Source organism: Staurois parvus, unplaced genomic scaffold, assembly GCF_062004578.1.
Source record: "Staurois parvus isolate SC_StPar_1 unplaced genomic scaffold, SC_StPar_1.0 ptg000783l, whole genome shotgun sequence".
In the NCBI taxonomy this organism is placed as follows: domain Eukaryota; kingdom Metazoa; phylum Chordata; class Amphibia; order Anura; family Ranidae; genus Staurois; species Staurois parvus.
In genome coordinates, this window is record NW_028318579.1 from 1,632,455 (window position 1) to 1,644,037 (window position 11,583).

The window sequence follows — 11,583 nt, forward strand, 5'->3', positions numbered from 1 at the left end:
AGAACTCCATCCAAGAATAACCAGATAAAATTAATAACCTATTAAAATATACAATAGAAAAAGCAGCTTTTCATGCAATGTTCACCTTCAATCCAGAGATTTCCCCTGCACTACTTTTTTCTGCCACTAGATGTCCTTGATCTGATGGTCAGCATTATTCAACCCCCTTCCTCTGAGTCCTGCACTCACCCTCAACCTGTGACTGGACAATGAAAGAAGAAGCAGCACAATGATGCTGATTTCCAATGCAAACAAAGTCCTCTTTTTCAAGGCTGCACTTGCAGTTCCAAAAGAAGAGAACAATCTCAAATAAAGGACCTTAACAGATGTATTTTTTGGGATGTATCTTTAGTCATTCACATGCAATGTCTATCTTTCACCAAGGGAGAAAAGCTTTTTTTTCCTTGGGAGGGTGCATGTGGTCAGCACAAGGTCAATCAGCACTGTCCAGACAGGGGTTCTGCATCCTCCTAGAGCAGAATGAAAACTCCTCCTACAAGCTCTAACACACAAGACTGCTATATACTGCTTATGAAAAATGGTATTTAGCAGTATATATTTACTAAAATAATTGCATTTCCATGTTGTGTGTACTGTGGGAGACCAGATATAGTGAATGCAGGGTCCGGGGAGAGCGGATATAGTGAATGCGGGGTCCGGGGAGACCAGATATAGTGAATGCGGGGTCCGGGGAGACTGGATATAGTGAATGCAGGGTCCGGGGAGAGCGGATATAGTGAATGCAGGGTCTGGAGAGACCAGATATAGTGAATGCGGGGTTCGGGGAGAGCGGATATAGTGAATGCGGGGTCCGGGGAGACTGGATATAGTGAATGCGGGGTCCGGGGAGACCGGATATAGTGAATGCGGGGTCTGGGGAGAGCGGATATAGTGAATGCGGGGTCAGGGGAGAGCGGATATAGTGAATGCAGGGTCAGGGGAGAGCGGATATAGTGAATGCAGGGTCCGGGGAGAGCGGATATAGTGAATGCAGGGTCCGGGGAGAGCGGATATAGTGAATGCAGGGTCCGGGGAGACCGGATATAGTGAATGCAGGGTCCGGGGAGACCGGATATAGTGAATGCAGGGTCCGGGGAGACCGGATATAGTGAATGCAGGGTCCGGGGAGACCGGATATAATGAATGCAGGGTCCGGGGAGAGCGGATATAATGAATGCAGGGTCCGGGGAGACCAGATATAGTGAATGCAGGGTCTGGGTAGACTGGATATACTGAATGCAGAGTCTGGGGAGAGCGGATATAGTGAATGCAGGGTCCGGGGAGACCGGATATAGTGAATGCAGGGTCTGGGGAGACCAGATATAGTGAATGCAGGGTGTGGGGAGAGTGGATATAGTGAATGCAGGGTCCGGGGAGAGCGGATATAGTGAATGCAGGGTCCGGGGAGAGCGGATATAGTGAATGCAGGGTCCAGGGAAACCGGATATAGTGAATGCAGGGTCAGGGGAGAGCGGATATAGTGAATGCAGGGTCCGGGGAGAGCGGATATAGTGAATGCAGGGTCCGGGGAGAGCGGATATAGTGAATGCAGGGTCCGGGGAGAGCGGATATAGTGAATGCAGGGTCCGGGGAGACCGGATATAGTGAATGCAGGGTCCGGGGAGACCGGATATAGTGAATGCAGGGTCCGGGGAGACCGGATATAGTGAATGCAGGGTCCGGGGAGACCGGATATAATGAATGCAGGGTCCGGGGAGAGCAGATATAATGAATGCAGGGTCCTGGATTTAGTAACACTATAAGTCTCCGGTCACACATGGGGTGACCTGACATGCGATTTTCATGCCATATGACTTGCAAATCGCATGGCAAGTCACATCCTATTGTCCGCAATTACAGTGATCATATCTTTGCGGTTCTAACTTGGTCGGATCTGCACCGATTTCTATAGTACTGCATGTACTACTTTTGGTGTGATTTGCATAGACATCTGTGTCAGACGTCTTGCAAATCGCACCTCAAATCAGCATGTCCCCTGACTCTGAAACCGTGCGACTTCACTGTAAGTGGCACGATTTCCATGTCGGGATCGGTGTGACCGGGGTGTAAGTCCCTAGTCCCCTGGGTCACACATGTGCATTCGGCGGTCAGGAAGCATTTAAATAAAACAAACGTAATTTAGGATTGAGTACATTCATACTATAGATATCCCTCCTGCTCTCTATCTATACGTTCAGTTTTATATAGGTATAGGTGAGCCAAAAAAAAAAAATGAATGATCCCCTCGGATTCCCCGCCATTCTTGCTTTTCGCTAATTTTGTGTGATGACAAAAAATTCAGAGAAGGCGTCTTAAATTAAGACTTGCTAAAAATAGCAAAAAAAAAATCTGGAAGCGTGCAGAGGATTGTGGGAGGGGAGAGATTTGTATTCACCGTATGAATGCTTCAAAACCTTCACTCCTCATTTGAATAATTTAACCCCCCGTCTATCAATAATTCAGGCTTACAGGAGGGTGTCGTCCAATGGGAAGTAGGCGCCGTCCCTGTAATCTGCTCTTTGTCAGGCGCGCTGGCGGAGGTGCATCGGCCTTTTCATGTGACTGGCGAAGGACGAGCGTTCGTGAGGCATCAGCAGTGGGGAGACGATGACTGAATATATTACTGATAACAATGTATCCATTATGAGGTCAGAGTAATTGTATCATTAATATCACATCCTACATGGATGATACTCCTCCTGATGTCAGCATTGGCTGAGGCTCTGAGCTCTGTGGAACTACAAGAACCAGCATGCTGCATATCTAGCAGAGTGATATGAGATGTGTAACTACAAGTATCAGCAGGCCGTATACCCAGCAGTATACCCAGCCCAGCACCATATACCCAGCAGTATACCCAGCCCAGCACTATATACCCAGCAGTATACCCAGCCCAGCACCATATACCCAGCCCTGCACCATATACCCAGCAGTATACCCAGCCCAGCACCATATACCCAGCAGTATACCCAGCCCAGCACCATATACCCAGCAGTATACCCAGCCCAGCACCATATACCCAGCAGTATACCCAGCCCAGCACCATATACCCAGCAGTATATCCAGCTCAGCACCATATACCCAGCAGTATACCTAGCCCAGCACCATATACCCAGCCCAGCACCGTATACCCAGCCCAGCACTGTATACCCAGCCCAGCACCGTATACCCAGCAGTATACCCAGCCCAGCACCGTATACCCAGCAGTATACCCAGCCCAGCACCGTATACCCAGCAGTATACCCAGCCCAGCACCGTATACCCAGCAGTATACCCAGCCCAGCACCGTATACCCAGCAGTATACCCAGCCAACACCGTATACCCAGCAGTATACCCAGCCCAGCACCGTATACCCAGCAGTATACCCAGCCCAGCACCATATACCCAGCAGTATACCCAGCCAACACCGTATACCCAGCAGTATACCCAGCCAGCACCGTATACCCAGCAGTATACCCAGCCCAGCACCATATACCCAGCCCAGCACCATATACCCAGCAGTATACCCAGCCAACACTGTATACCCAGCCAGCACCATATACCCAGCAGTATACCCAGCCCAGCACCGTATACCCAGCAGTATACCCAGCCCAGCACCATATACCCAGCCCAGCACCATATACCCAGCAGTATACCCAGCCAACACCGTATACCCAGCCAGCACCATATACCCAGCCCAGCACCATATACCCAGCAGTATACCCAGCCCAGCACCATATACCCAGCAGTATACCCAGCCCAGCACCATATACCCAGCCCAGCACCGTATACCCAGCCCAGCACCGTATACCCAGCCCAGCACCGTATACCCAGCAGTATACCCAGCCCAGCACCGTATACCCAGCAGTATACCCAGCCCAGCACCGTATACCCAGCAGTATACCCAGCCCAGCACCGTATACCCAGCCCAGCACCGTATACCCAGCAGTATACCCAGCCCAGCACCGTATACCCAGCAGTATACCCAGCCCAGCACCGTATACCCAGCAGTATACCCAGCCCAGCACCATATACCCAGCCCAGCACCATATACCCAGCCCAGCACCATATACCCAGCAGTATACCCAGCCAACACCGTATACCCAGCCCAGCACTATATTTCTAAAGTAGTGCCTGCGCTACTTCAGGTGCGACTTGCATAGACAACTGGGCAGATGTCTTGCAAGTAGCACCTCAAGTCGGAATTACATCTGACTTTGAAATCATGCAACTTCACTGGAATCGAACGATTTCAAAGTCGGATCGGTGTGACCGGGGGGGTAAGGCTCACAAGAAACCTTAATGCACCCAACTAGGGTGCAACGACCTGACGCCACTTATTTATTTTGTTGTCAGAACGCTGGCATGTAATATGCTGTAGCAGCCAGGAACTTATTTACATTTTTCTTTTGTATATTCATTTTCTTAAACATTTTTTTTAAAAAAGCTCTGGCGTAGTCCCCCTCAACTACAAACAATGCAGTCCAGTTTCCCGCATTTGGGGAAATCGCAGGGGTCAGCACCTGCACTCACCATGAGAGACCCACCGTTGTGATCATGGTATCTCCCCTGCTAGGTAAGTATTTATTTCCATTTTTTTTCCCAAGATTTTCACTCCCCACCACAAGCTCACCTGTCCTTCTGGGTGACTAGGACCTCCATGATGGGTGTCAGGATGGAGAGCAGGAGAACATCCGTTCATTGACCTCCCCTGTGAAGTATGAACCTGGAAGCCCTCAGCTCTGAGCCATCAGAATCCAACCACTCTAATAGAACCCCTGATGTCTACTTTAGGAGAACCTGTCACCAGGGGCGGACTGACAACTTATGGGGCCACTGGGCAATAGGGGATCATGGGGCCCCTGTGTCCTCACCCACACTCGACCACACCTAAAAAAGCCTATGAAAGGTACTAGGGGCATCTCATGGGGCCCCCTACTGACCCCGGGCGGTGCTCGAGTGCCCAAATGGTAAGTCCGCCCCTGTCACCTACACTATGCTAGCAGTGATCACCCACAAATTTGTTTTTATAAAAGACTGCACCCCCACTTACCCTCACATATGAATGCAAATGTGTGCTCCGGGTGTGCATGTATAGAAAAACAACAGTTATGCCAAACATACTAGGCATCACCGTGGTCTGTAGAAGCTTTTAAAGCAGGGGTGTCAAACTGGTGGCCTCCAGCTGTTTTGTGAAACTACAAGTCCCATCATGCCTCTGCCTTTGGGAGTCATGCTTGTAACTGTCAATCTTGCAATGCCTCATGCGCCCAGCGCCCAGCCATCTCATGGGATTTTGGGTTCCATAGAATTTCACTGTTTCTCATTCATGCACAACTTTGAGGTTCCATATATTGGGTACTTACTTACTTGAAGCAACCTCATCTTTTATTTTTTACCAAAAAATTGGGGCAGCACAGAGGCTAAATGGTAAGCACTTCTACCTGGCAGTACTGGGGTCGTTGGTTCGAATCCTGACCATGGCACCACCTGCCTGGAGTTTGCATGTTCTCCCTGTGCCTTCGTGGGTCTCCTCCGGGTACTCCAGTTTCCTTCCACACTCCAAAGACATGCTGGTAGGCTAATTGGCTCCTGTCTAAATTGTCCCTAGTATGTGTATGTATGAATGTAAGTTAGGGACCTTAGATTGTACACCCCTTGAGGGTTAGGGACTGATGTGAATGTACAATATATATGTAAAGAGCTGCGTACATTGACAGCGCTATATAAGTACCTGAAATAAATAAATAATTATACTTTGCAACTGATGTGAGTGAATTTGTCAGGAAACCCAAGTTTATGCCTGTAGTCAAGGAAATGCGCATGCGCCCAAAATGGTCTGCAGAACATGCACAGAATCTGTACCGTACTTGCATGTGCACATACACTTTTGAATGGACTATGGCGCCCATTGGCCTATTTAAGGCACTGCAGGACTCCAGATCATTGCTGAGTGGTCGTGAGTGGCCTGATCCTCTGTTCACATCTGGCCCGGCCTCTTTGACTCCACTTTCTCCTGAAACTGTTGCTTACTCCGACTTGTGACATGACCTTCCCACTTGCCTGAGGTTCCAGTACTTTCTCTGCTTGCCCATTACCAACCTTGGCCTGGCTCTGACTCTGCTTTCGGTTCCTGATTCCTCTGCTGCCTGGTGGTTGCCCCAGAGGAAACTGGACAAGAAGTGTAAGGGAAGCCCTCTTGCCAACTTGGCCTCGACCAGGTATGTGACAGTACTTTATGCTGAAAATTTAGATTTGATCAAGCAGTAGTTCAATTATTTTTTTCCTATAAAATTGTTGCAACTGCCATCATTTTATTCTCCAGGGTCTCTGCTTTAAAAAAACATATATTGTTTTTTTTTGAGGCGGGGTTAAGAAATCTTCAAACCTAAAATGTGCGCTGCTCTGTCTGGCGGTAGAGACCAGGCTATTACAGTTGCTGCCACATTGAGAGACAGCGCCCAGCCATCTACAGGACTGTATGCAGCCACATTGACAGACGGCGCCCAGCCATCTACAGGACTGTATGCGGCCACATTGAGAGACGGCGCCCAGCCATCTACAGGACTGTATGAAGCCACATTGAGAGACGGCGCCCAGCCATCTACAGGACTGTATGAAGCCACATTGAGAGACGGCGCCCAGCCATCTACAGGACTGTATGAAGCCACATTGAGAGACGGCGCCCAGCTATCTACAGGACTGTATGAAGCCACATTGAGAGACGGCGCCCAGCCATCTACAGGACTGTATGAAGCCACATTGAGAGACGGCGCCCAGCCATCTACAGGACTGTATGAAGCCACATTGAGAGACGGCGCCCAGCCATCTACAGGACTGTATGAAGCCACATTGAGAGACGGCGCCCAGCCATCTACAGGACTGTATGCAGCCACATTGAGAGACAGCGCCCAGCCATCTACAGGACTGTATGAAGCCACATTGAGAGACGGCGCCCAGCCATCTACAGGACTGTATGAAGCCACATTGAGAGACGGCGCCCAGCCATCTACAGGACTGTATGCAGCCACATTGAGAGACGGCGCCCAGCCATCTACAGGACTGTATGCAGCCACATTGAGAGACAGCGCCCAGCCATCTACAGGACTGTATGAAGCCACATTGGCAGACAGCGCCCAGCCATCTACAGGACTGTATGCAGCCACGTTGAGAGACAGCGCCCAGCCATCTACAGGACTGTATGAAGCCACGTTGAGAGACAGCGCCCAGCCATCTACAGGACTGTAAGAAGCCACATTGACAGACAGCGCCCAGCCATCTACAGGACTGTATGCAGCCACATTGAGAGACGGCGCCCAGCCATCTACAGGACTGTATGCAGCCACGTTGAGAGGCAGCGCCCAGCCATCTACGGGACTGTATGAAGCTACGTTGAGAGTCAGCGCCCAGCCATCTACGGGACTGTATGAAGCCACATTGAGAGACAGCGCCCAGCCATCTACAGGACTGTATGCAGCCACATTGAGAGACAGCGCCCAGCCATCTACAGGACTGTATGCAGCCACGTTGAGAGACAGCGCCCAGCCATCTACAGGACTGTATGCGGCCATGTTAAGAGACAGCGCCCAGCCATCTACAGGACTGTATGCAGCCACATTGAGAGACAGCGCCCAGCCATCTACGGGTCTGTATGAAGCCACATTGAGAGACAGCGCCCAGCCATCTACGGGACTGTATGAAGCCACATTGAGAGACGGCGCCCAGCCATCTACAGGACTGTATGCAGCCACATTGAGAGACAGCGCCCAGCCATCTACAGGACTGTATGAAGCCACATTGAGAGACGGCGCCCAGCCATCTACGGGACTGTATGAAGCCACATTGAGAGACGGCGCCCAGCCATCTACGGGACTGTATGAAGCCACGTTGAGAGACGGCGCCCAGCCATCTACAGGATTGTATGAAGCCACAGAAAGAACAGGAGGAAATCCCACCCACCACCCAGGATCCCAGAGAGGAAGAGGAAACTGAGCTGCTGTGGATTGTAGGAAGGACAGAGCCTTCTGGGAGCTACTATGCTTTGTTGGAGTTGCTAGAGAGACTGAGCCTGTGTTACTGATTGGAAATGGAACTACACATTAAAAGAAAAAAAGGAAAAGGAAGGACTATTTCGGAAGTTAGGTTAGAGGACATGGTGGAACACACACAGAGTGTAGAAGGCCAGGGATATATTGACCACAAGGCAAACAAGACATTTGCCTAGGGCGGCATTTTTCAGGGGGAAGAAGGGACACACGTGGCATGGGGACCTGGTGGGTTCCGAGAGAGGTTGCGGGTTTCATGATGGTGTATGCACAGCTGACTCTCGTTCCCAGGGATGTCCGGAGCTGTGAAGGTGTCTCTCTTTCTCGCCATGGGGAATGGTGGCTGGTGTTTGAGGGGCAGTGGTAGTGGAAGGCTCTCTCCAGTGGGAGTCAGGGGTGTTGTTGGTCAATGTCAGGCTCTCTCTGCGGGGGGCGCCAATTTTTGTGTTGCCTAGGATAGCACAAAACCTAAATACACCACTGTAGAAGCTGCTGTCGGATCATTTTGTCAAAGTTTCAGAATTGCAGGGAGGCCTAGTAGTGGACATCTCCTGATTAGTGGGAACACCACTTTTGAGCCTGGTGTCCCCGCCTGATTGTTGAGAGGACATAATTGTTGCTAATATCTCTGAGCCACAGACAGGATTTGAGAGTAGACAGGTCATCATCCTGGGAGTCGGTGAGAGGCTGTTGACCATACCCTTCTACACCCTACCTAAAGTAACAGTATTGCTTACTGGGGACACCTACATTCAAGTTTGGAAGGAATTAATTTTGAGTGTTCCAACGTCACATTTGGACCCCAACGAATTGTCCAGTAGGGAAGGGTTTGCCAAAGACTACAAGACCATTGCCCTGGCATCACACCTTAGACAGGACCTCCCATTGTGTAAGGATAAGGGGTCAGTCAGTGGTCTGCTGGTTTATTACCAAGTGTACAGTATATCAGCTGTTTCACCTACTTGTTAGAGTGTTTATTGCTATTTCCCATTCTTTGATTGTTGAATTATTGTTGAATTATTGTAAATTTTGGTAATACATTTCTACCCTTCAACCCTGGTGCGTTGGAGAGCATAGCACTGCTTTGAGAGTCGAGGGCACTGGGCACACGGGATCCAATAAAACAGCAGCTCCTTTAGGGGTAGGCACTACACATCTGTGCAGAAAATTAAAAAACGGCTCTGGTAAGGAAAGTATTAGAGTTTGTTTGGGCCAAGTTGGCTAAGTGATAGTAAAGCTGGAATTAGACTTTAAAGGAAACTTGCAGAAGGCTTCCTCCATTGTTGGACTTCCCTCCTCTTTCCTTTCCGTATATACAGTTGCAAGAAAAAGTATGTGAACCCCTTGGGATTACGTGGAGTTTTGCATGAATTGGGCATAAAATGTGCTCTGAACGTCATCTAAGTCACAACAATAGAAGAACACAGTCTGCTGAACATAATACTACACAAACATTAGATGTTGCCATGGTTTAATTGCACATAACATGTAAACATTCACAGTGCAGGGAGGAAAAAGTATGTGAACCTTTGGACTTAATAACTGGTTGACCCTCCTTTGGCAGCAATAACCTCAACCAAACATTTCCTGTAGTTGCAGATCAGACCTGCACAACGATCTGGAGTAATTTTGGACCACTCCTCTTCACAAAACTGTTTCAGTGTAGCAATATTCCTGGGATGTCTGGTGTGAATTGCTCTCTTAAGGTCATGCCACAGCATTTCAATCGGGTTGAGGTCAGGACTCTGACTGTGCCACTCCAGAAGGTGTATTCTGTGCTGTTGCAGCCATTGTTTTGTTGAATTACTTGTATGCTTTGGGTCATTGTCCTGTTGCATCACCCATCCTCTGCGGAGCTTCAGTTGGAGGACAGATGGTCGTACGTTTTCCTGCAAAATGTCTTGATAAACTCTGGAATTCATTTTCCCATCAATGACAACAATCCTTCCAGGCCCTGAGGCAGCAAAGCAGCCCCAAACCATGATGCTCCCTCCGCCATGTTTTACAGTGGGGATGAGGTTTTGATGTTGGTGTGCTGTGCCTTTTTTTTCTCCACACATAGTGTTGTGTGTTCTTCCCAAACAACTCAATCTTGGTTTCATCTGTCCACAGTATATTCTGCCAGTAGTGCTGTGGAACATCCAGGTGCTCTTTTGCAAACTTCAAACGTGCTGCAATATTCTTTTTGGACAGCAATGGCTTCCTCCGTGGTGTCCTCCCATGTACTCCATTCTTGTTTAATGTTTTCCTTATTGTAGATGTGTCAACAAAAATGTTAGCATGTGCCAGAGATTTGTGTAGGTCTTTAGCTGACACTCTGGGATCCTTTTTTACCTCACACAGCATTCTACGCTGTGCTCTTGCAGTCATTTCTATAGGATGACCACGCCTAGGGAGAGTAGCAACAGTGCTAAACTTTCTCCATTTGTAGACAGTCTGTTTTACCGTGGACACATGAACATCAAGGCTTTTGGAGATACTTTTGTAACCCTTTCCTGCTTCATGCAAGTCAACAATTCTTGATCGTAGGTCTTCTGAGAGCTCTTTTCTGCGAGGCATGGTTCACATCAGACAGTGCTTCTTGAAACCAGTAAACCCAAAACAGGTGTGTGCTTTTTAAGGGCAGGGCAGCTGTCAGCAACACATCCAATATCATCACACTGATTGGAGTCAAGGTTGGCTCACTCCTGGCTCCAATTAGCTCTGGGAGAAGTCATTAAGCTAGGGCCTCACATACTTTTTCCTCCCTGCACTGTGAATGTTTACATGTTATGTGCAATTAAACCATGGCAGCATCTAATGTTTGTGTAGTATTATGTTCAGCAGACTGTGTTCTTCTATTGTTGTGACTTAGATGACGTTCAGAGCACAATTTATGCCCAATTCATGCAAAACTCCACGTAATCCCAAGGGGTTTACATACTTTTTCTTGCAACTGTATTTGGATGACCCGCCACTTGACTCATATTTGGAGTCACGCTCCCAGTCATGAGCTCTCCATGATAGATTCATCTGGCCTTTACAGGAGAAGGAACCCGGCACAACCACAGCCTGCAGTGCCTTTTACGACTTTTATTGATTGTAAGCTTTACACATGCAAATGCTATTTTACATTTAATTATATTATTTCTAGCTTTTTAATTTATCACGTGCTGAAAACGTCTTCTTTAAATCTTATTACGATGCATGATATTCTTACTTTTTATAGCACAGCGTAATTGCAGATCGGGATATTGACGCCATCGGTGGCGGCTCCATCACACAACTGTCTCTCCAAAGCCACAAGTATTCCCGAGGTCCCTCATGGCTGACCCTTTGGGGGCGTGAAAGGGGGTCCTCTCTTGGAGGCGAGTAGGGCAGCATCCCGGTTTTCCTTTTTTATCTGTTTGAGAGGTTTTTGGAAATATTGGCAATATCTACTTCACCTATGGTTTTAACCATTTGGCGGTTTCTCATGTTCTTCGACCCCATGTGAAATTTACACATTGGAGATTTGTCATTTTGTCTTAGAGACATATGAACATGTGATTAGAACCATATATCTATTACTGGTGTTAT